The sequence below is a fragment of the Ooceraea biroi genome, chromosome 14 (genome assembly GCF_003672135.1).
Source record: "Ooceraea biroi isolate clonal line C1 chromosome 14, Obir_v5.4, whole genome shotgun sequence".
NCBI classification, from domain to species: domain Eukaryota; kingdom Metazoa; phylum Arthropoda; class Insecta; order Hymenoptera; family Formicidae; genus Ooceraea; species Ooceraea biroi.
Window position 1 is genome coordinate 1,285,601 of NC_039519.1, and position 27,413 is coordinate 1,313,013.

The 27,413-nt window shown below is 40.2% G+C and overlaps 1 long non-coding RNA gene across 1 annotated transcript in view; it reads left to right on the forward strand.

Annotated features, from left to right (window-relative positions):
* Positions 1 to 16,234: 16,234 nt before the first annotated feature.
* The window catches only part of LOC113563379, a 12,397-nt gene continuing 1,218 nt past the window's right edge, over positions 16,235 to 27,413 (forward strand). Inside the window, exons 1-2 of the long non-coding RNA XR_003407435.1 lie at positions 16,235 to 16,247; positions 19,129 to 19,136. This is a non-coding gene — a long non-coding RNA (uncharacterized LOC113563379). The remainder of the gene's footprint in view (positions 16,248 to 19,128; positions 19,137 to 27,413) is intronic.

Consider the following 27,413-nt stretch of genomic DNA (forward strand, 5'->3'; position numbering starts at 1 on the left):
GGTACATATTACTTTGTTTAATATTTTTTTAATTAAAGAAACTACCACATTGGGTTTTTCGAGCATATACCACGCGCATACTTGGCGCCTTTTTTTACTTTTTTGAAAAAGGTACTTTTATCGAGATTCGCTAATTCGTCATCCGGAACACATTTGCATCCATTTGTAAAGTAGGAATAAAATTATAATATAATAACATTTACAATATCATAATAATTAAAGGTATTATAATAATATTCATAACATAATAATAATAATTAAAGGTTTAACATTAAAGTAATAACATTAACATTTAATTTAAGTATTGAACACATTTTTTAATTCTTTTTCAATTCGTTTTTCCCCATCCTCTGTTGCATTCCTGTTGCATGAGTATGTGTATCTTCCGCGTCTGCCCCAATTATATGAAGCTGTCGATAATTTGTACAAAAACTGCATGAACTCCTCCTGGCGTCTCCACAGTCCTGCTCGATTCCCTCTTGGTCTCCTGTAATCTATAATTGATTAAAACGAATATATATTTTATAATTATGCGAAGGAAAATATACACGTAAGTATTATGAGAAATGTCTAGTACATATAAATTTGATGTTTTTAAAAGATTATATACTACGAAAAGTATATGATCTTTAAAAATTTATACATACTAGATAAAGTGTACTATAGCTTTTAATAAAGCATAAAGTATGGATCTTTTATTGAATTTGAATTAAAACAACTAATTAAATAATTAGTACCGTGTCTTATCTCAGCAGAATTGGCAGGCAGGGGATCGGTAGCAACACGAGCTGCGAGAGGACCGCGAGCGATGAGACCGGCGGCGGCAAAGGAATCCGGGGCGACGCGACCGGCGGCGGCAAGAGAAGGTGAAGCGACGCGAGCAGCGGCAACCGGGCTGACGGCGACGAGTCCAGCAGCGACCTGAGCAGCGGTAATGGAAGCTGCGACGGAGGGATTGCGTGTATTTTTCACGGATGTGGCGATGGGACGCAATTGATCCTTTTCTTGAGTAAACTGCAAATCAAAGTCATCTTTTACGTCGTCCAAAATCATCTGCGATTTAAAATAACAGTATTATTATTGTACTGTTTAAAATAATTAGAACAATCAGGAATGTTGTTAAATAAACTATTATGAGCAGTAACGATACTTACATCCGTACAAAATTACCTTTTTTAAAAAAGGTACAAAAAAGCGCCAAGTATAAGCGAGCGAAGAAAAAAAGGAACTCTATGTTTTTCGTTCAAAAAAGAACTTTACAAAAGTAATGATATCAGAACCTTGCGCCAACTATGGGTTTTATGCAAATCAGAAAATCTATTACTTTATTATTATCTATACTACATACGGACACATGCATATATACGTACATGATATCGACTACGAATGCGGAGAATTATTGCAATACAAATAAGTATTTTTTCAAAATGCTTGGCGCTGCTAAATCGCTTCTACGCTTAATTCTAATGTCACACACACACACACACATACATGCACGCATTTACAAGAGAGAAAGAAAGAGAATGAGGCAATTAACATAATGATTCGGTTTAGCAGCGCCAAGTATTTTGAAAAAACACTTATTTGTATTGAAATATTTATATGTATTAAAATATTTAGTTGTATAAAAATATAATAGATGTAATAAATAGAATAAATGTAATAGATTTTGTGGTTTGCATAAATACTCATTTTTATAATTGGCGAAATTGTTGATATCATTAGTTTTATAGAGGTCATCTTTAAACGCGTTCTTCGGGCGCGTATGCTTGGCGCTTTTTTGTACCTTTTTTTAAAAAGGTAATTTTATTGTGATTGCACACATTTTGTAGTGTCTTTGTAGGCGCACAGTGACCCGTCTTTGTGGGCGCACAGCAACCCGTCTTTATGGGCGCGCAGCTACCCGACTTTGTAGCAGTGTGGCTAGACGGGCGTGCGTACGTACGTGCGTGCCTGCGCGCGTGTGTGTGTGTCTCAAAATCGTCATATTTCGAATTTTCCATAACTTTATAAACGTTTCTTTGCTTTTAATCAACTCTTAACTACCGTGCCATATAAAATGTATTAAGAGATGATTAAAATTAAAGAAATATTTAAACAGTTATGCAAAATTCGAAATGCGACGATATTGATCGATACTGCATTTAGCATTATCGACTCTACATTTACGTATCATTTCGAGCCATCTAGCGTCGAAATTAGCGAACTTCACATTTTTTCATTCGTCTCTCCGTGAGCCCCTCTTGCCTTCACTTGACAGACAAGGAGAAAACGGAGTATCTTAATCGTAAAATCGTGACATTTCGAACTTTGCATTGCAATATCTCCGCTCGTAGGACACGTAGGAGAAAAATAAAAACACTTTTCTTATGCAATTCGAACCCAAGCTATCCATTGAGCCTACTTAGAAGTTGATCGGATCAGCCGTTATTGAGATCTAATAATCTGAGTGTCTGCTAAAGCGTCGCTTCGCGTAAAAGATTCACGGTGCGGTCTCGCCGCGCGTATACTTGGCGTGAGACACTACCGTGTCTCTTCATAAGATAAAGTGAGATACTCTATATACTATAATTAAAATGGGACAACCTGTATATTAAAATTGAACGAACGAAAAAGGTTTTGCCTGATAAAGAAGGTAAAAGACGAAAGCGAATTAACATAGCTTAAAAGATTTTATTTTCACATTTTAATCATCGGAATAAATAAAGTCTAATGTAACGTCAAATTTTTCTCGACTCACAAATACAAGTTTTTAGGGTTGGTCACTTAAAATCGGACACCCTATATATAATAGTCAATAGTCGACACCCCGTATAATATAATAAGATAGTGTGAGATATCCTATATTTTAAAATTGAGCCCGTATGTTATAATATAATTGAGTGATAAGGAAGGAAAAAGGAGAAAGCGAATTAATATAGCTTAGCAGATTTTATTTTCACATTTTAATCATTGGAATAAGTAACATTTACTTTATCGTGTCAAATTCTTCTCGAAACAGATACAAGTTTTTCGATTTGGTCAATTATAATCGGACACTCTATATAGTATAATCAAAAGTCGACACCCTGTATAATATAATAAGATACTGTGAGATAGCCTATAATTTAAAATGAGACCTGTATGTTATAATATACTTAAGTGATAAGGAAGGTAAAAGAGGAAAGCGAATTAATATAGCTTAGCAGATTTTATTTTCACATTGTAATCATCGGAATAAATAACGTTTAATTTATCGTGTCAAATTCTTCTCGAAACAGAGATAAAAGTTTTGTCGATTTAGTCAATTATAATCGGACATCCTATATAGTATAATCAAAAGTCGACACCCTGTGTAGCGGTTGGGTGCCTACAGAACGGCAGCTGCTGCTACACACACGCAAGTCAGCATGCAGCGCGAGGCCGCTCACGCGGCGTAGTTCCGCGAGCGCCGCTAGGCATCGCACGCCAGCTATCCTTACTCGCGCGCAAGAGTCACCCGGCGCGGTATATAAGTCTGCGCGGCAGGACCCCGAGTATCTTCTTCTTCGACTCGCTCATGCTACGAGCATAGGAGTCGAAACGCTGCTACAACAGAACACGGAGCATCGCGGCATTGTCCGCCACACCACCGGAGCCAGTCATCGCAGAAGCACCCCGACGCCAGAGGCCGATCATCCGGTCCATCACATCGATGTAAATACCTGCAGCCCAACTACCTCTGCAACGACAACAGGCTTCGGTGCCATTAGCATCAACGGCGAGAACCTCTCCGGGGACAGCAGCGAGGACACCACCGGTGCCAGCAGGGAGAGCATCGCCAGCACCAGCGATCAGAGCGTCTCCAGCACCAACGATTAGAGCATCACCAACACCGGTACCAGCCTCAACACCGGTATCCCCAGTAGCCGGGACATCCGGTTGTTACTTTGCAACCTCCGAGGACGAGCCGCAACCAAGGATCTGCGAGGACCTCTTACCGTGGGCGCTACAAGAGATTCGTTTGTCTCCACCACAGCGCCGCCACCGGTATCGCCTCCTATAAGAGAGGTGTCACAATACACAGCAGTGGTATTCAGCAGCGGCCAGCACTCCAGACAACTCCAGTTCAGCTCTTTAGAGGAACACGGCGCAACTCGCCGTTGCAGTACTCATCACCACGACGCGGCAGCATCGCAGACCACATACTAACAACTGTATTACTCCGAATATAATAATAAAGAATAAGTTATTATATTCCTTGCCTCACTATCTTCTCCAAGCGAACCAACAACGATCCCACAACTGGTGACCCCGACGTGATCGAGAGAAGCAGAATGGCAGTCAGTCAACAGGAAACGCAGATCAACAGGATCGCGATGCGAATGCCACCATTCTGGCCAGACGAGCCGGAACTCTGGTTTGCGCAACTGGAGAGCCAATTCCAGATATGCGGAATCAACCAGGACGGTACGAGATACGCGTACGCCCTCTCACAACTCGAAACCAAGTATGCGCTCGAAATCAAGGATGTGATCACCACCCCGCCCTCCCAATATAATAATAAAGAATAAGTTATTATATCCTCGCCTCACTCTCTTCTCCGAGCGCACCAACGATTCCACACTCTGTATAATATAATAAGATACTGTAAGATACCCTATATTTTAAAATGAGACCTGTATGTTATAATATACTTGAGTGATAGGGAAGGTAAAAGGGGAAAGCGAATTAATATAGCTTAGCAGATGTTATTTTCACATTTTAATCATCGGAATAAATAACGTTTACTTTATCGTGTCAAATTTTTCTTGAAATAGAGATACAAGTTTTTCGGTTTGGTTAAGTAAAATCGAACACCCTATATAGTATAATCAAAAGTCGACACCATGTATAATATTGTTATGTCCGGGTTGGCCACTCGGCATAACGAAGAGCCGGTCAGCTGCCGATCAGCTGAGCGTCGTCGAATCGGCCGTCGGAAGAAGACGCGAGCCTCCTGCCGACGGGTCGCCAGGAGAATAAACAAACAGTGACAGAAGAGAGATTCAGACGTGAGCTTGTAAACGACGGACGTGTATCGCATCCCGCTCTCGTTATAATAAATCTTAATCGCTTTTCTATAAAAGTGTCGTCTTATTTGGTGCGCGAGTGTCTCGGCGAGTGTGCGAGCGAGTGCGAGTGGTGCGTCGAGCGGAATCTGCCGCCCGGACGTAAGATTTTGGGTCATTTCGGCGTGCGTGCGAGTGCTGTGCGAGTGAGTGACACAAGCAGGAGACGTGCGAAGCCCGCTCGGGACACACAACAATATAATAAGATAGTGTGAGATACTCTATATTTTAAAATTAGACCTGTATGTTATAATATAAATGAGTGATAAGAAGGTAAAAGAAGAAAGCGAATTAATATAGCTTAGCAGATGTTATTTTCACATTTTCATCATCGGAATAAATAACATTTACTTTATCGTGTCCAATTTTTCTCGAAACAGAGATACAAGTTTTTCGGTTTGGTCAAATAAAATCGGACACCCTATATAATATAACCAAAAGTCGACACGCTGTATAATATAATTAGATACTGTGAGACCCTATATTTAAAAATTGAGATCTGTATGTTATAATATAATTGTTAGATTGAACGAACTTACCAAGTGAAGTGCGATCCTAATTATGCTCCTGGTTTTGTCCGGATGGATTAACTATGTAGTCGTGCTCCTGCACGCACCTCGATAGCAGTGTTCAAAGAACCGCCAAAAATAAAAAGCGCTTCGTCACCTCGCGCGTCCCGCGCTGCCGCGGCGCGTCTGGCGCTGCTGCGCGCGCCTCATGTACTCATAAGTTGAAAGAAAATTAAATTAGGCAAATCGCAAAACACTGAGAGGGAGAAATAAAAAAGAGGTGGGAGGTCCATCCGGACGAGACCAGGAGCATAATTAGGATCGAACTTCACCTGGTAAGTTCGTTCAATCTAACAATTATGCCCCTTAGGTCTCGTCCGGATGGATTAACTATGTAGCTGTTTAAAGCAGCGATTTGCCGCAGAACAGGACGCCCAAAGTAAGAAACCAAAATAGGAACCTGAGCAAGAGAAGACTGAAAGAAAAGATAATGAAGATCGGCTGCAAGAAAATGCTAAGAAAGTAGAGCAGCCATGCAGATGGTATGCCCACAAGTGCCAGCTGTAATCGGCATGATACAATCGTACCCTGAGTAAAAGGTGAGACCCACCAATTGGAGCCAGATGACTGTATTCGGTTGGGAACAGGATGGAACGTTTCCGTATCCCGAACTGGATTCTGGCTTTTCTAAAACCTTCAACGAGATAAAAGCAAGAGAATTGTACGTTACTAAAACCCTTAGGCTGAAGAGCGAAGAATCGGGACTCACTGGTGCGACCTGCGCTCATTTTTCTCAACTCGAAGGAACAGAGTCTGTAGTAGCTTCGAATATATGGAGGTGTTCACTAGGCAATCCACTAAGTCTTGAATGATCCAGCAATGTAGCCTCGACGGGCATGTGCCTTGTTCCGCGCACAACACCGTCAACTGCGCGGCTCGCGCGACGTTATTTGGGCTATGAGGAGATATAAACCAACAATTCCTGTAAAAAGAAGATTGTAGAGCTGAATAAGAAACTGAAAATTAAACACATTTTGTGTTGTCCGAATTAGCGGCGAATTAAAATATCCGATGTCAGCATTATTCGCAGAGAAAGAAGAATGGAAAGATTCGCGTAATCTTCGACGCGAGGAAAAAACAGAAAGGTTGAAGGACAATCCGGCGCTGAAATGATAAATCAAATTAAATAACACTGATATATTGAAAAACTGCAAGCTGGGGAATTCATTAAGATTGACTTTCCTGTCATATAAAGAGACAATGAGATCAGGAGATTTAAGGAGATGGAGTGAGACTCCTAGGGAAGAGGGGGTCTGAGCCCGCTGATCCGTTCCGAGAGCCGGAAGAGGAGATAGTTTTCCGGTAGTAATAGACTCGGCAGCAAAGTCATATAGGCGATTATGAGACCACTCGGAGATTCCATTTAAAGGGTGAATGAGACGTGGCCATCGTAGCCAGGTCAACATGGGCACTGCCACTACCGTGAGCAGGAAATTCGATTCCTTGAGGAGAACAGATAGAAAAAAGAGGCGTCTAACGGACACTGGCAAAAGTACCGCCACGAATGAGGCGCAAGGGAAAGTTGCTCGAGCTGATGCAGAAAAAGAGGATAAAGAGAGGAGAGTAGTTAAAGTTGCCGACAAAAAATTGTGCCAAAAGGCAAGCAACTCCGTAGTCCGTCTCTGAAAAAATGCCGATCTGCAGGGGAAATGTCCAAATCGGATAATAATCATTGAGAAGAGATAAGAAAAAGAGAGCCAAAGCCAGGGCCACAATGGTGCCCGAACACAGAAACAGGCATGATAAACCCGATTTTTTTATTGTATGTCCGTACAAACTGAGCCGGAGTACTGGACTTGTGCCGGACGGCGACATCGTCAGAGGCGAGGCCACAACGAGCGTTAGGAGATCTGCGGGAAAGCTACGGCCGACGGTGGTTCCTAGTATCACAAGGAGACACAATGAACAGGCTCTCGAGGGTTCCCGAAGCGTCACCAGCTCCCGCTGCCGTCGTCCGCAAACGTCATAAACTTCGTGGCAATAAGGAAAAACCGCCGAGGATTAAGCCCCCCGTAGAGGGGGTGAACGTGTCCAATGCCAATGCACCGGGGCCTGAATCTGCCGGCCGTATGACGAGGCGCTGCTGCCAGCCGGAATTCCTCGGTATCGGAATCTGCTGCGAGATTCAACCTCGGCGATAGAGTCGTCTATAAAGGACAACCAAGATGCATAAAACACTACAAAATAAAAGGGAACCGATCCTCCGAGTAGCACTCGCTGTGTCCCAAAATGAAGAGATGGGAGAAAAGAAAAAGAGGGGCGCAGTATAATGAAAGGCCCTCATAGCACTCTCAGCCAAAAGCGAAAAAGCGTTATAGGCCGCCTTAAAGTACTTCAGGAAACGATGGAGAGTCTAATAGCGTTACTACCGCTAGTCGTGTGCGAGTGTGTGTGTATGTACACTGAGGTGCATAAATGAAGTCCCTTTTCGGTGTAGATAGGTGCTAGAGACCCTCAAGTAAGAGACATGCGAACTGTGATCGTTTGCAAGAATATGGCGGCCTTCATGACGCGTGGTGTTTGTGTGGTTAGGTTAAAACTGCGATAATATATCATCAAAAATAATGGATCGATTTATCATTTTTCGTATGAAAATGTGCAATAAAAAATATAGTAATGATGAAAATTATTATAGTAGTAAATCTATGGCAATGCATCTAGGAGTCAAGTAAATAATTAATTGTTATTACGTTTATAGATTTTATATAATATATATATTTATAAGATATGACATTCGATTTGAAATCGAAAGAAACAATGCACTTTTAGTTATGTATCGCGTTGCATATGTATTTGTTCCGGTTTTTTAATGAAAATCCATTATGTTTACTAAACGGTAAATAATTTAATTTAATAAATAGTTTGTTCTTTTCTTTAATTTTCTCCGCTTCCTTTTTTCCTTCTTTACTTTCTTACAATTTTAATGCAATTATTTTCTTTTATTTTTTCTTTTCTTTAGTGCATATAATTGAATATCTTTTTTTTCAGGTTAACCTTTTATTCATGTATCCTTTCAATAAAATGATATGTGCGAAATAATATCTATTATATTTCATGTATTCATTCTTGCCCTATATCCTATACAGGGTGCGCCGTTAGAATTTGGACAAAAAAAGTTTTATGCAAAAAATTGTTTCTTTAAGCCAATATACAAAGATACAAAAAAATACTGTTACATCTCATTTAACGGATCCTTGTTGAGAACTTTTATTCTATATAGGCGCCCTGCGCCTCTATCACTTGCTCGATTCTCGCCCTAAAGCGCGAGCACGCTGCCTTCAAATGATCGCGGTTCATAGCCGTGAACTCTGTCTCGATAGCGGTCCGGAGGGAGGTGACGTTGGGGTGCCTGGACTTATTGGTGTGTCTCTCGACTACGCCCCACACGTAGTAGTCCAGAGGATTTAAGTCGGGACTGTTAGGAGGCCAGAAGTCCTTCGACCAAAACATGTCGACGTTATCTAAGAGCCAGTTTTGGATTAAATGGCTCGTGTGAGCGGGTGCGCCATTTTGTTGAAATATGTATGGCCTCCCAGAGGCCACAGTCTCCATCCACGGCTTTACCACTGTCCTCAGGACCTCCAAATACACCTCCTTCGTGACTGTTTCCCCCTTTTGGAAGAAGTGTGGCGGCATGACATCGCCCTCACTTAAGACGACGCTCAGGACGTGGATATTGGCCAGAAACTTGGTCTTGCCCACCACATGGACGTCCTTGGGGTTGTGGGCGAGCCAACGGTCGTTCCTCCTGTTCACTTTGGCATCCACGGTGAAAATTTTCTCATCAGAGAAAAACCTAATGCGGTCAGCAGCTTCGTGTTTTAACGAGTACAGAAGCAAATTGCAGCGGGCAAATCTTTTGAGCTTAGCGGCCTCAGAGAGCATCAGGCGGATCTTGAGGACGTAGGAGGTATATCTGAGATCCTCTTTACTGATCCGACGGACGATCGTTTCGCTCACCCCCAAGATGGAGGCCAATTTCCGGAGCGAGGTCCCCGGGTCTTCCGAAATCATGTCTTGGGCTCTTCGGATGATCTCTGGAGTTCTTGTTGATTTTTCCCTGATCTGTCTCTTCCTCGCTGGAGTGTAAGAGCCTTCCTCGGACTCCTCTGAGACTGCGTATCTCTTCGTAACATCGTATACCGTTGATCTTGGATATCCAAAGAATTTTATAATTTTGGCCGGCGTTCTCCCGGCGCGAAGGCTTTCTATAATCGCCGCTCTTCTATCGTACTCCATGCCTGGCTTGACGAGCTCGGCCATTTTGAAATTATGAAAGTCTTACTGACATATCTAGCTAACTTTAGTGCCAACTAGCGCCTACTCCTGAATTCTAATATAGCGGGAACTTTAAATTCAATTTTGTCCGGATTCTAACGGCGCACCCTGTATATATGTATTCTCCAAATTAACTTTACTGAATGTAATTCTATAGCATCTTTACTTTGTCAGTAGGCGGAAAATTCGTTTATTTCATTGGTTCCGCCATATTCTTGCAAAGGCAACCATCAACCAATCCTGACGTGACAACCGGTTCGCATGTCTCTTACTTCAGGGTCTCTAATAGGTGCAGATAAGCGCGCCATCTGCAGACTGCATGGCGCGCCTACTACCCAAAGACCGAACGCATGTCTGTATACTATTAATCATAGCCAATAAAGAAATTAAAACTAATACAAATAACTGACAAGGGCCGATCATATAATGGCCAAAAAGTTAGGTGATGGTTTTGTGTTCATCTAATAAAGCACCCATCAGGAAGTAACATGTGAAGTCCGTTTGCTAATGTAACGCCTATTACAGGATTCTCGAGTCGAGGAAGTCAGCTGCTCGTGAGGTCTACAGAACCTACCGCCAGGGCACCAGCGCACACGCTCAAATACGCGCACGCAGTCAAATCACATGAGAATGGTCCACTAGTTAAAAGAGAGAGTCCTCACGCACACGGATGTGTGTGTGTGTGTGTGTGTGTGTGTGTGTGTGTGTTTATAATTAATTGCATTGTGTACAATTACTGTGTAGATTATCAAGCTAACAGTGCTTGAAACAATAACATTGTGTGCAATGGGCACATTTAAAGTCGGAAAACTGCTCGCAGCTAGGATGTGAGCAAATGGAAAACTTTTCACATGAAAAGCAAAACTGTGCCGGGGTTTTGAACGATCCCGGCCGCTCATCCAAGTAACCCGCCTTGTAGAAGGCATATTTGACCATGTCACGAAACATGGGTGCCTGGAATTGGAAATGAGCTAATGTTTGCAATTTGAAGTAATTGTCTCGCTTCCAAATTCCATCGCATACTTCAAGGGAATCCGATATATGATGTACAAATTGCTTGTACGGTCGAAAATAGTACACGTCGAGAGGCTGGATTATGCCAGTGGTTCCTTCGGGAATCAACAGCCTTTCGACTTTCAATCGTCCTTCATACTTAGCAAGGACTTCTTCGAACAGCTTGGTGTTCTTATTAGAGCTCCAACTATCGGCAAGCAAAAGACACTTTTTGATGCCTTTGCTAATTAAATATTGGAACAGCAAGTCTAGATATATCTTCGAGTCTGCGTTCGTCATCATCGCGCTGGTCCCCGCGTACGCTTTGATGTTGTCAGGAATGATGGGCTTAATGATCTCGGGAAATTTACCGTTTGCCTCTTGGGACTTCAAGTACAGAAAGTCCATTACTGTACCCGAAGCGTCGATATCGCCCATCACCATGTAGGAGTGCGTGGTTGCATTCTTCGAACCCATAGTTACAAAAACTTGCTTGGCACCTTTGAAGGCCAAACTGCGGTAACTGTGGAGTTCCTTATCGAATCTCGATTGATCAATGTTGATCACTTCATGAGGCTCATAGTTTTTCTCGCTGATGGTCTTCTTCACCAGATCGACGAATTGGACTGCCTTGGCCTCCAACTCCAATCGCTTCTTCCAGAAGGTTTTGTCAACTTTATGCGTGATACTTCGAGACACAATGTTGTACTTCCGCTTGAAATTTAACAGCCAACTACGGGATGCCTTGAACTTCATGTTGGGGTTGATTTCATTCTTCGCTTGAATGCCCCACTTTCTGATTTGAAGATCGTTGACAATACCGTGTTTGTCCCTCTTCTCGCAGAAAAGCTCGTACACTCGCATGTTGACGTTTCTGGCCGAGCCATAGCCACTGTCTTCGATCTTTTCGGCCCACTTGCGAAGACGTTTTAATCCATCGCCGACTATGTTGGGAAATTGGGACTTGACGTTGATTTCGGTCCTCTTTTGCTTTCCCAATGTTTTAACGTATTCGCGGGAGATGATGATGGGCTGATTGTAATCGTCCTGTCTGGTCCAGTAGCGGTAGGCTTTCTCCCACTTCCATTGAGGAACATTCTCCTTGAACACGCGAGGTTTCTTTGGTTCGGGTGCAGGAATATAGTCAGGATCATTATCAATGTCGTCGACATCATCGTCCTCTTCGTTCTCCCCAAACTCGTCGTCGGATCCGGCGAAATCAACTGGCTCGGGAACGTAGGGATCGATACTTGTGTCGAAGTCGACGTCCAGTGTGTCGATGCTCTCGAGGATTAGATCTTGTTCGACGAGCTGTTTGTTTAGTTGCTCCTCCATCATCACTTCGCAATAATCAAAATGGTGAGACTCGGATGTGATGATGTTTTCCAGTTCTTCCATCAATACCTTATGCTTGCGGCAAAGCAGGGCGATGACGTTCACGATGAATCGAGGCATGCTCTTCCTTCTCATCTGGATAGTGGGATCTGAGAGTCGCGGGAGCCTGCGAGAGTCCGAGTCGCAAGAGAAGATCGAGGCCGCGGACCGTCCAGCGCCGGTGCATTATGCCGAGCAAAGAGGAGCGGAGCCGCAGGTGACATCCGCAGCAGCAAAATCCCATGCCGAGAGACCGAAAGGAGGAGGGCGAACCCGAAGCTTAGGAGAGAGTGAGCTATCCTCCTGTCAAGACCTCTAGACCCCTCGTCTGGGCCTGGCCAACTCAACGAGGAAAATCAGAAAACGGAGGGAGTCGGCACGGCCAGCACGTAAGGAGCACCTGGAGAGCGGCAATCTGTCCTACTACAGCGAGTGATAGCAGCGAAGGGTGCTGCGATGGCTCGAGGGCGGCTCGGTGGTGGATCGATGCGCGGATCGATGCGCGAGCGGGGAAGGACCTCGCGACGCGCCCCGCGACTCGTCACTGTGAGCTTGGCGGCCGATTGTGAGAGATCTTGGCGGAGGAGACCCAGCGATCGAGCGTGCGAGAACCAAGGACGAGAGCCCATTTTGTAAGATCCGCACTCTGCGTTTCCGTAAGGTATTCGATACGCCGGTTAGGACGTGGCCTCGTTACGTTAACAGGTGATTATTCGCGTCGTTATTGTAATGGTCCCGGACATTTCCGAAGACAGAGAATCAGGAGCGAGGCCCGTCCGCCCCGGTGTCGCGTATTCAGGGAGAAACTCCCGCTCATACAGGCCAGCTCCAGTCAAATATAGCGTTACGTCTAATTGTAGTATATTCGTATTTTCGCGTCCGTAATTGTATCGTTTTCGCGGCGTTGGAAGGTAGAGTATCGTAATTGCTCGCGTTGTCGTTCTCGTTCCAAGTTTTATTGCGTTGCGTGTTCGTTCCGAGTCGGGTGTCGTTTTGCGTCTCCGGAGTCCAAACAGTCCGGCGGGAAGGGCTGCCCGCGATTTGGGTCCAGTAACGTCTCGGAGGGGCCATCCGGGATTGAGGCGAAGGGCAGGACGGTGGAGGATCTCGTGACCGTGGAGTCGGGCGTCTCCTCAGCCGTCTTCGCTGAAACTCGCAGGAATCACCGCGGTTCCGAGAGTCGTACTGTGAGAGAGCGAAAGTTGCATAGCTGAGGAAGCGGAATCGAATACTCGGCTCGCGTGAAGAAATAAGTTGTATCGGTGTCATTGTGTGCTCGCGTACGGGTGATTTTGATTTGCGTATAGCGTTATATCGTTCACGTTTCTGATTTGCGTATTCGCGTTATCGTTCGCGTGCGTGTTGCGTAATTCGCGTATCGTATGGTGTGCCTGCGTGGTGGCTAATAGAGCGCGGTGGCGAATCGCTGTCTCTCCCGGATTACGTGTCCGGTCCTTTTGCGAAATATATTCTTTTACCTATATCAGTGTGTATCGTTACTACTTTCCTTCCAGTAGCCTTAGAATATTGGAACCCACCCTCTTCCGTTGACTAGTCGAGGTGTAAGGAGTATCGCGGATTTCGTGAGCGGCGCAAGTAGTTGCGCCTGGCGCCCAGACAAAGATTCCGAGGTTTAAATTAACGAGAGGGAGAAAGTACTGAGTGGAGTTCCGAGGGATACGGGCAAGGCCCGGTCGTACTAAGATCCCGTGTTTTGTTGTGAACGCTCAGGTCTGCGACGCCGCGCCTACGCGTACGGCGGACCGTAGGCCAGCCGCGTCGTGCTGGACAAATAATACACGTCGCAATATATAATAATTATATTACAATACATAATATAATAATTATATTACAATACATAATATAATAATTATAATTATATAAATTATTACAATAAATTATTTTTATATAATTACAATTATTATACAGGGTGAGTTATGACTTACCGGACAACCTGTCTAATTATATAAAAGTAATTTATTGTAATAATTGATGTAATTATAATTATTATATTATGTATTGTAATATAATTATTATATATTATGTATCTATAACTATTATTTCAATACATACAAAGTTGTAATTATATAACAACAAAATTACCTTTTTAAAAAAAGGTACAAAAAAAGCTCCAAGTATACGCGCCCGAAATTCTTTCAAAAAAGAACTCTACACGCCCGAAGTTCTTTCAAAAAAGAACTATACGCACCCGAAGTTCTTTCAAAAAAGAACTCTACAAAACTAATGATATCAACAAATTGCGCCAACTACAATGGGTATTTATGCAAACCAGAAAATCTATTACTTTTTATTATTATTCTTTGGCCGATATTCATTGTTGATTCTTATTTAAGACCATCTTAAGTACATTCATAAGATATTTGAATTGATACGAATAAATATTTTAATACATATACATATATAAGTATGTCAATACAAATGTGTTTTTTGAAAATACTTGGCGCTGCTAAACCGAATTAAAAAATTCTCAACAATCAAACCAATATGTTAATTGCCTTATTCTCGGTAAATCTACCGATTAGCGAACCCACCTCCTATCACCTTGTCCTTGACATATATTATAGAGGTCACCCTCCTGAGTGACCTTCAAAAGGTTTTAGCCATCGGTCGTTGTTTACTAAAAAGTTATTAACAAAAGAAGTTTAATGATTTTGCACGAATTTTCAGCCGTCCACGACAAGCAAAAGGTTATATTTTCCGAAACTAGAGCCTCGGACACATACGCTCAGTTTCAGCCCGCTTCGCGGGAGGGCGGGGGCAGGGGCTTCGCCCCCCGCCAGAACCAGTGTAACAGATTTTACCGTACAGATTTTGATCACCTGGTACATGGCACGGATTCCGGCGGGGGGGGGGGCCTGCTCCCCGCTCTCCCGCGAAGCGGGCTGAAAACGAGTTGTCCGAGGCTCCAGTTTCGGAAAATATAATCTAACCAGGTTAGGTTAGGTTAGGTTAAAGCAGAGAATACTTTGTATTTAACTGTTTATGCTTTTGGTTAAAGTGAAGAATACTTTGTACTTATATTAAAAGAAACTATTCTATATATTAACGATTCACTGCTTTAAATGACTTTTCTTCCTTCGTTCATATACACATATTCGTCTTTTATATCTTTTAATATTCAAAATAACTATTATATTTGCAAAATTTCTTTTGTTAATAACTTTTTCATAAACAACGATCGACGACTAAAACCAAGTGCGGGTTATTCGGGAAGGTGACCTTTGTAATCTATGTCAATATTATGTTCTTGGTTCGCGTAGATAGCTGAAAATTCGTGCAAAATCATTAAACTTCTTTTGTTAATAACTTTTTAGTAAACAACGACTGACGGTTAAAACTTGCACAATGTTACTCAGGAGGGTGACCTCTGTAACATATATCAAGGACAAGGTGATAGGAGGTGGGTTCACTAATCGGTAGATTTACCGTGTGTGTCTCTCTCGTGCGCGCGCACGTGTGTGTGACATTAGAGGTAAGTATAGAATAAGTGTAATTAACTACATTTGTATATATATTTTACGTATTTCGGCAAGTGTTGTGTAAATTAGATTCTAAGCAAATTATTGTAATGTTTAGATTATTTAAATACTAAGAATTTTTTATTCGGTTTAGCAGCGCCAAGTATTTTCAAAAAACACATTTGTATTGACATATTTATATATGTATATGTATTAAAATATTTATTCGTATCAATTCAAATATCTTATGAATGTACTTAAGATGGTCTTAAATAAGAATCAACAATGAATATCGGCCAAAGAGTAATAATAAAAAGTAATAGATTTTCTGGTTTGCATAAATACCCATTGTAGTTGGCGCAATTTGTAGATATCATTAGTTTTGTAGAGTTCTTTTTTGAAAGAACTTCGGGCGCGTAGAGTTCTTTTTTTAAAAGACTTCGGGCGTGTAGAGTTTTTTTTTTAAAGAACTTCGGGTGTGTATAGTTCTTTTTTGAAAGAATTTCGGGCGCGTATACTTGGCGCTTTTTTGTACCTTTTTTAAAAAAAGGTAATTTTGTTGTGATTTCACACATTTTGTAGTGTGAAGTATTCTTTTTTATACTATATGAGGAGATGAATTCCATAAACAGATGTATGTAAAAATGGTGAAAGTATTTAATTATTACATGATCAAATGTCAATCAGAATTTTATTAAAATTCCTTAATTTATAATCACTTATATGCAGAGTTCGGACTTCGGTGCCGCTATCCTCACTCCAGGTGCCCGAGCGCCGCGAGAGACAGTGCCGACTATGTCGGTGGGGCAGCCTATCGGCAAATGAGACACCGTATTGCGTATAGCAAAACCTAATTTTTATTTGTTACATTTGTAACAATGAGAAACAAAATATTGACTTAAATTGTCGAACTTAAAATTTTGGCGTTCCTAATTTTTCGATAATGCTTGGACGTTCTCCCAATGCCGAAGTGGTCTCCTTTGGCATTTTGAAGATTTAAAAATAAACAGTTTCGTTTCTTGCTCAATAGCGCTCGCTCTGTGTTTGTTTCTTACAATACGACATTTGCCGTTTGGAGCTGGCCGCTCAATGTACGCCGCTTGAGCTAATCACTCAATGCACGGCATGCAGCTTGATAGATCGCTCGATGCTCAATTTGTCAGATTGAGTTACTAGCATCTAATGGCAGTAAATCTTCAAAATGCCAAAGGAGACCACTTCGGTATTAGGAGAACGTCTAAGCATTATCGAAAAATTAGGAAAAGATACCTATTTCTTAAGAGATAATGCTTTATATTGCAAAATATGCGATACAGAAATACGAACAATGCGAATATTTGTAATACGTCGACATGAAAATTCTCTGACACATAAAACTGCATTGCACAGTTTAAAATTGGATACATCGTTTCACGATAACGGAAATAATACTAACACAAATATCTCAAACTTCTCGAAGGATTTGTGTTCCGCTTTGATTGCAGCCGATATACCGTTTAATAAAATCCAGAATAAAGAGTTCCGCGAATTCCTGGAAAAATACACCAAGAAAAAAAAATTCCAACTGAGAGTACGCTTCGCATGTATTATTTAAAACCATGTTACAATGATACAATGAATGCAATACGCAAAGAAATTGGTGATCATGCGATATGGATTTCTATAGATGAAACAACTGATGTTACTGGAAGGTCTATAGGTAATGTTGTCGTGGGAACGTTACAAAACGATAGGGGAGACCGGGGCTCGTTGGCACCATTTTTATAATTTCGTCATTCGACTCTTTAAACTAATTATAATAATGAAACTGTACTAATATGATAGAGCAAACCTTTCTCTACATTTCTATGCTAGAAACGATCCTGTATACTGCATAGTTTGTTTGTAATGAGTGAGATACGAACGCATTGCATTGTAGCCAGCTTGCCCCGATAGTGGGGTAAATTGACATACATCACGGTATAAGTTGGCTATGCGTCGATAATTACAACAATTACAATTAGATTTGAGGTTACATTATTATATACACGCATAGAATTGTTCTAGCAGTCTCATATTATACATATATAAAGTTACTTACAATTAATCTTCTATGTATCACTTTTATGTATTACTTCTAAATACTATAGCAATCGTAGGATCGTAGGTATGTTCTCACTTCTCACACAGCAACAATACATAAACGTACCTAACCTAATGCTATGCTAATGCTATAAGCCAACATACCCCATAAAATTTGAGCCAACGTACCCCAGCTCTACATACATTTGATTTAAATCATTTTATTATAAATAATTATTGTCATTATTCAAAATAATATGTGCTAACAGTAACAGAAACATTTCTTTTAACTAATAATGCGATACTTAGATTTATTCTCTCAAGCTAAAGAATATTAATACGAAAGTTTGAAATGCTCAAAAATTTACTTGGCTGCTCTTGAATCAGAATGTTTCTTGTTTTTATTATAATACTTTTTTGATTTAAATGAAACTTTGAGAAAAGCATCTACGTTATAAAAGAGTTATTTTGAAGTAACTTTCTTATAGTTTTTTTGCCACAAATACATTAATTGAACGCAATGCCAACTTGCCTCTTGTGCCAACGAGCCCCGGTCTCCTCTAATCCTGGAAAGAAATTTCTTCTCCATTGTGAACAACTTGTCGAATGCAACAATGTGACAATTATACAATTATTTACAACTTCTTTACAGTTGCTATGGCCCGAAGGTGTACAGTTCGAAAAAGTATTGCTTTTTGTAACAGATGGTGCGGCATATATGCGGAAAGCGGAAAAAATTTGTTTAGCACATATCCCAATATGATTCATGTTACATGCATCATACATGGATTGCACAGAATCGCGGAAGAAATCAGAGCGTGTTATCCTGATATTGACCTATTGATATCTTCGGTGAAAAAAGTATTTTTGAAGGCACCTTCGCGCATTGAACTATTAAAAAAAAATAGCACCGGATTTAGCTTTACCTCCACAACCAGTCCTAACTCGTTGGAGCACGTGGTTAAAAGCCGTTAAATATTATTCGGATAATTATGCTACGATAAAATCGATCATCGAAATGTATCCAGCTAATGCCGTTTCGATTAAAGCTGCGAAACAATGTTTTGACCGTGAACATATCGAGACTGATTTGCATACAATTACAAATAATTTTACTTGCATTATCTCAGCTATAAAACAATTAGAAAAATCAGGAATGTCTTTATGTGACTCTCTGCGTGTCCTTTCAGAAGTACAGAAAAATATTCGGCAGCCTCACATTATAGATAGAATAAGAAATAAAATGGTCACGATATTATCAAAAAATACCGGCTTGCAACATTTAGTAGCTATTTCCGAAAATAGAGAGTCAGGTATTAACGTATCTTTACAATCGGAACAAATTACAGCTTTTTACATATGCACCGATTGTCTCGTCTGATGTAGAATGCACCTTTTCACGTTACAAAGATATTTTGACAGATAGACGCCAAAATTTTAAGTTCGATAATTTAAGTCAATATTTTGTTTCTTATTGTTACAAATGTAACAAATAAAAATTGTAACAAAAAAAATAAAAAATGTTTTTGATATACGCGACGGTGTTTTATCTGCCGATAGGCTGCTCCACCGACATAGTCGGCACTGTCTCTCGCGGCGCTCGAGTGCCTGGAGTGGGAATAGCGGCACCGAAGTCCGAACTCTGCTTATATGTCCATATTATGCACAATACGTTAAATATATTCTCATTCACTCGCGCTCTCTCTCTCTCTCTCTCATCCTCTCGCCTTCTCGCTCTCTCATTCACTTGCTCTCTAGTTTTCTCGATAATAAATAATTTTAATTTTTATTGTGTAATTTTATGTATTATGTCTGATAATAAAGTAAATAATATCACTGGCTCTTTCGCTCTCTCACTCACTCGCCCTCTCGCTCTCTCATTCACTCGCTCTCTCGCTCTCTTACTCACTCGTTCACTCGCAAATATATCTTTTCTCACTCCAACTTCTTGCACTACATCGCGTCGTACACTTGTCGTACACCGACCGGCGGAGATGCTGTCCGTATATCCGTGTAACTTACACGTGATGGTCGGGTCGATAAGTTAGAGTTTTCTAATGTAGAGCCTCTACATATGATCGTTATGTGTGAATCACACGGATATACCGACAGCATGAGATCGGCGCTGCTGCCACCTATCGGAGCAAAACTTTACAAACGACGATGACAATAATGATGATGTTTCTTAATCGAAAATTTGCCAATTTCAGACTTTGCATCGCAATATCTCCGCTCGTAGGGCACGTAGGAGAAAAATGAAAACACTTTTATTACATAATTCAACTGCAAGCTATCCATTGAGCCTACTTAGAAGTTGATCGGATCAGCCGTTACTGAGATCCGATAATCTAAGCGTCTCTGAAAACGTCGCGTCGTGTAATAGTACACGGTCGGTCTCGCTGCGCGTATATTTGGCGTGAGACACTACCGTGTCTCTTGATATTTCTAAATATATGTTTATATAAACATATGTTTAGAATAGGGCAATCATGTTGAATCGTCTTGAATTTACTTCTCTCATAGTTTCCGAGATATTCGCAATTATCTTTGAAAAATAGTTTTTTCGCTATATCGCGAACGGAGCGTCCTAGAGGGTTCGTTCAGGGCCCATTCGATGGGGATTTTCGAGCCGCGTCGAATGCTGCCAGAAACAACTCTCTATCTCTCATAGTTTCCGAGATATTCGCAATTTTCTTTAACAAACAGTTTTTTTGCGATATCTCGCGAACGGAGCATCCTAGAGGGTTCGTTCAGGGCCCATTCGACGGGATTTTCAAGCCGCAATGAGTACCCTATATATTAAAAGACCGACTGCTGCTGCTGCCATCTAGGAATAAAAAAATGTACTGCACAAACGACGACGACGGTAATGATAACGACGTTTCTTAATCGAAAATTTTCCAATTTCAGACTTTGCATCGTAATATCTGCACTCGTACTGCACATAGAAAAAAAATAAAAAACTTTTCTTATATAATTCGCCCCCAAGCTATCCATTGAGGTTACTCTGAAAATGATCTTTTCAGAGGTTATTAAGATCTGATAATCTAAGAGTGTCTGAAAACGTCGCTTCGCGTAAAGATACCCGGTCGTGGTGCAACGTCGTCCCCGTCGTCGTCCGGCGACGTGGTGCGACGTCTTCGCCGTCGCCGTCCGGCGATGTGGTGCAACGTCTTCGCCGTCGCTGTCGTCACCGTATCCATCCGGCGACGTGAACCTGTCGTACGTATGTGAACGCGCCTTTAAGGATAAACTCACTTTGCTGGTGTGCGGGCGAGCGTACGTACGTGAGTCTGAACAAGAATGTGACTGGAGAAGAAAAATGAAACGTCACAATTGTTGCATATGATTATGATATCTCAGGATGGAGTGCATCAATTTTTTTCGAAGTGGTCACAATCGAAAGCTTGCATCTATATTATGTTATAAAAGTATCGTTAGATTTTTCATTACGTCTTTAGTTTCTGAGATATTGTAATCAAAATTTGTTTGACATGAATCTGACGTGAAATTCCGGATAAGCTACTTGGTACCGCGCGACGTCTATGCAGTGGCTCTTATTGCTCGGAACCTTATTAAGCCAATTTGTAATACTTATCAATGGCTATATAACCATATAATAAGATATATTCCAAACCAATTCTTTCAATTATTACAACTAACATTAATATTTTTATATAATAAACAATATTAAGTAGCTCAATGGTTTTGCTATACCTACAAAACCTTCATGGTATTACTAATTCAAACAATCTTAAATATTACCAATCTCGAATATTATATTATAAATCTATCAAATTATTAATGATAAATGTTTCAAAATTATTTTATTTAACTGCTAGAGCATATAAAACTGTTTTTATATTTTACTGATTTTATGTATGTTTTTTGTGTTTTTATGTTTTAGACACGATATATATACGTGACTATATTAATTAAATAAATCTATCATAAAGCATAATAACTAAGTTATACATATATATTGTTCTTGTGCTTTTAATATTTTCTTTCCCTTTATATATGTTAATATTATTACTTCATATATTTTTATATTAAACTAGTATCAAGCTAAAGCTTTTAACATAATAAATGTGTCGGTTAGGTTGCTGAGTAAATAATATTCTTGGTTAGGTTAATAACAGACTACTGTACGTTAGCCTGTGGTTAATAATAAGTAGTGAAGCAAAAATGGTAAGTATCAATGGCGCTCAAAAATAACTAACAGCGGTTATACATTAATATTGCAAATAAAAAAAATTAAAAATGGGTGAGATGGACGTCAGGACGTCACAAAAGCATTAATTTTTAATGGATAAGTATGATTATTAATTGGTATACCATAAGTAGTTAAAGCAATTGCTTCTTCCGTGAAATCAGTTAAAAAACATTTGCATCTGCTGACTTTTCATTCCGTACTAAATTCCAACATATTTACTTCATTATAATTTTCAACTAAATTGCACAAAATGGGATATACTTGATTACTTGAACTTTTAAATAAAGGGAGACCATCAATATTAATATTAACTTGGACAAATTGCAAATGTTGAACAGAATACCGCGACAAAAGTTGCTTGACACAATCAACGATGCGGTAGCGTCGCGACGCCAAGTACATATAAGAACGCGAGAGACATGCCGGACTATGTCGGTGGGGCAGCCTATCGGGCAAATTGAGACACCCGTATGCGTATAGCAAAAACCTAATTTTTATTGTTACATTGTAACAATTGAGAAACAAATATTGACTTAAATTGTCGAAACTTAAATATTTGGCAGTTCCTAATTTTTCGATAATGCTTGGACGTTCTCCCAAATTGCGAAGTGGTCTCCTTTGCATTTCTGAAGATTTAAAAATAAACAGTTTCGTTTCTTTGCTCAATAGCGCTCGCTCTTGTGTTGTTTCTTTACAACGGACATTTTGCCGTTTTGGAGCTGTGCCGCTCAATGGCATACGCCGCTTGAGCTAATCACTCAATTGCACGGCATGCAGCTTGATAATCGCTCGATGCTCAATTTGTCAGATTGACCGTTACTAGCATCTAATGGCAGCTAAATCTTCAAAATGCCAAAGAGAACCCACTTCGGATTAGGAGAAACGTCTAAGCATTATCGAAAAATTAGGAAAAGATACCTATTTCTTAAGAGATAATGCTTTATATTGCAAAATATGCGATACAGGAATACGAACAAGTGCGAATATTGTAATACGTCGACATGAAAAATTCTCTGACCATAAAACTGCATTGCACAGTTTAAAATTGGATAATCGTTTCACGATAACGGAATAATACTAACACAAATATCTCAAACTTCTCGAAGGATTTGTGTTCCGCTTGATTGCAGCCGATATTACCTGTTTAATAAAAATCCAGAATAAAGAGTTCCGCGAATTCTGGAAAAATACACCAAGAAAAAAAAATTCCAACTGAGAGTACGCTTCGCATTATTATTTAAAACCATGTTACAATGCATTACAATGAAGCAATATCGCAAAGAAATTGGTGTCATGCGATATGGATTTCTATACGATGAAACAACTGATGTTACTGGAAGGTCTATAGTAATGTTGTCGTGGGAACGTTACAAAACGATAGGGGAGACCGGGGCTCGTTGGCACCATTTTTATAATTTTCGTCATTCGACTCTTTAAACTAATTATAATAATGAAACTGTACTAATATGATAGAGCAAACCTTTCTCTACATTTCTATGCAGAAACGATCCTGTATACTGCATAGTTTGTTTGTAATGAGTGAGATACGAACGCATTGCATTGTAGCCAGCTGCCCCGATAGTGGGTAAATTGACATACATTCACGGTATAAGTTGGCTATGCGTCTATAATTACAAACATATACAATTAGATTTGAGGTTACATATTAATATACACGCATAGAAGTTCTAGCAGTCTCATATTATACATATATAAAGTTACTTACAATAATCTCTAGTATCACTTTTATGTATTATCTAAATACTTATAGCAATCGTAGATCGTAGGTATGTTCTCACTTCTCACACCAGCAACAATACATAAACGTACCTAACCTAATGCTATGTCTAATGCTTATAAGCCAACATACCCCATAAAATTTGAGCCAACGTAACCCCAGCTCTACAATACATTTGAATTAAATCATTTATTATAATTTAATTATTGTCATTATTCAAAATAAATATGTGCTAACAGTAACAGAAACATTTCTTTTAATAAGAATTCGATACTTAGATTTATTTCTTCAAGCTGAAAGAATATTAATCGAAAGTTTGAAATGCTCAAAAATTTACTTGGACTGCTCTTGAATCAGAATGTTTCTTGTTTTTATTATAAAACTTTTTTGATTAATGAAACTTTGAGAAAAGCATCTACGTTATAAAAGAGTTATTTTTGAAGTAACTTCTTAATAGTTTTTTGCCACAATACATTAATGAACGCAATGCCAACTTGCCTCTTGTGCCAACGAGCCCGGTCTCCTCTAATCCTGGAAAGAAATTCTTCTCCATGTGACAACTTGTCGAATGCAACAATGTGACAATTATACAATTATTTACACTTCTTTACAGTTGCTATGGCCCGAAGATGTACAGTTCGAAAAGTATTGCTTTTTGTAACAGATGTGGCGGCATATATGCGGAAAGCGGAAAAAATTTGTTTAGCACATATCCCAATGATTCATGTTACATGCATCATACATGATGCCACAGAATCGCAGGAAGAAATCAGAGCGTGTTATCCTGATATTGACCTACTTGATATCTTCGGGTGAAAAAAGTTTTTTTTGAAGGCCCCTTCGCGCATTGAACTATTAAAAAAAATAGCACCGGATTTAGCTTTACCTCCACAACCAGTCCTAACTCGTTGGAGCACGTGGTTAAAAGCCGTTAAATATATTTCGTATAATTATGCTACGATAAAATCGGATCATCGAAATGTATCAGCTAATAGCGTTTCGATTAAGCTGCGAACAATGTTTTGACCGTGGACAATATCGAGACTGATTTGCATACATACACAATAATGACATTCAGTTAACTTCAGAATTAGCTTAGTCATCCTGCTATCTTTAAGCGAAGATTCAGCTGCAATTCTGTTATGTGACTCTATGACGTGTCCTGTTTCAGAAGATACAACACGAAAAATATTGGGCAGCCTCACGATATATAGATAGATAATGCAAAAAAATGGTCACGATATTTATCAAAAATACCGTGCAACATTTAGTAGCTCATGTTTCGAAATATGAGAGTCTAGGTATTAACAGTATCTTTACAATCGGAACGAAATACAGCTTTTTACATATGACCGATTGTTCGTCTGATGTAGAATGCACCTTTTCACTGTTACAAGATATTTGACAGATAGACGCCACAATTTTAGTTCGATAATTTAAGTCATATTTTGTTTCTTATTGTTACAATGTAACAAATACAAAATTGTAACAAAAAAATTAAAAAATCGTTTTTTGATATACGCGACGGTTTTTTATCTGCCGATAGGCTGCTCCACACGACATAGTTCGGCACTGTCTCTCGCGGCGCTCGAGTGGCCTGGAGTGGAATAGCCGTCACCGAAGTTCCGAACTCTGCTTATATGTCCATATTATGCACAATACGTTTAAATATATTTCATTCACTCGCGCGTCTCTCTCTTCTCTCTCTCATCCTCTCGCCTTCTCGCTCTCTCCATTCACTTGCTCTCTAGTTTTCTCGGATAATAAAATAATTTTAATTTTATTGTGTATATTTATGTATTATGTCTGATAATAAAGTAAATAATATCATGGCTCTTTCGCTCTCTCACCCACTCGCCCTCTCGCTCTCTCATTCACTCGCTCTCTCGCTCTCTTACTCACTCGTTCACTCGCAAATATATCTTTTCTCAATCCAACTTCTTGGCACTACATCGCGTCGTTAACACTTGTCGTACACCGACCGGCGGAGATTGCTGTCCGTATATCGTGTAACTACACGTGATTGGTCGGGTCGATAAGTTAGAGTTTGATTTACTTATATGTAGAGCTCTCATCACATATGATCTTATGTGTGAATCACACGGAAATCACCGACAGCATGAGATCGGCGCTGCTGCCACCTATCGAGCAAAACTTTACAAACGACGATGACAATAATGATGATGTTTCTTAATCGAAAATTTGCCAATTCAGACTTTGCATCCAATATCTTCCGCTCGTAGGGCACGTTAGGAGAAAAAATGAAAACACTATTTATTACATTAATTCAACTGCAAGCTATCCATTGAGCCTACTTAGAAGTTTGATCGGATCCAGCCGTTACTGAGATCGATAATCTAAGCGTCTTTGAAAACGTCGCGTCGTGTAATTAGCTACATTCGGTCTTGTACGCTTGCGCGCTACTATTTTGGCGTGAACACTACCGTGTCTCTTGATATTTGTCTAAATATATGCTTATATTAATCATATGTTTAGAATAGGGAATCAGTTGAATCGTCTGAATTTATTCTCATATTTCCGAGATTTTTCGCAATTATTTTGCAAAATGTTCTTTCGCTATTAATCAGCGACAATCGTGCTCTCATAGCACGTCCGTAATCGTGTTCGTTTGAACATGGCTATCAGCAGGCCCACTTCCAAGGTTATATAGGGATTTTCGAGATTTTCCAGTCCGTGAATGCTGCCAGAAAACACTCTCTATCTCTCATAGTTCGAGATATTTTCGCAATTTTCTTTAACAAACAGTTTTTTTGCGATAATCTCGCGAACGGAGCATCTAGAGGGTTCGTTCAGGGCCCATTCGACGGGATTTTCAAGCCGCAATGATACCCTATAATATAAAAGACCGACTGCTGCTGCTGCCATCTAGGAATAAAAAATGTACTGCACAAACGACGACGACGGTAATGATAACGACGTTTTTCTTAATCGAAAATTTCCAATTTCAGACTTGCATCGTAATACTGCACTCGTATGCACATAGAAAAAAATAAAAAACTTTTCTAATAATTCGCCCCAAGCTATCCATTGAGGTTACTCTGAAAATGATCTTTTCAGAGGTTATTAAGATCTGATAATCTAAGAGTGTCTGAAAACGTCGCTTCGCGTAAAGATACCCGGTCGTGGTGCAACGTCGTCCCGTCGTCGTCCGGCGACGTGGTGCGACGTCTTCGCCGTCGCCGTCCGGCGATGTGTGGTGCAACGTCTTCGCCCGTCGCTGTCGTCACCGTATCCATCCGGCGACGTGAACCTGTCGTACGTATGTGAACGCGCCTTAAGGATAAACTCACTTTGCTGGTGTGCGGGCGGAGCGTACTTACGTGAGTCTGAACAAGAATGTGACTGGAGAAGAAAAATGAAACGTCACAATTGTTGCATATGATTATGATATCTCAGGATGGAGTGCATCAATTTTTTTCGCAAGTGGTCCAATCGAAAGCTTGCATCTATATTATGGTTAAAAAGTATCGTTAGATTTTCATTACGTCTTTATTTCTGAGATATTGTATCAAAATTTTGTTTGACATGAATCTTACGTTGAAATTCCGGATAAAGCTACTTGGTACGCGCGACGTCTATGCAGTGGCTCTTATTGCTCGGAACTGTCTTTTATAT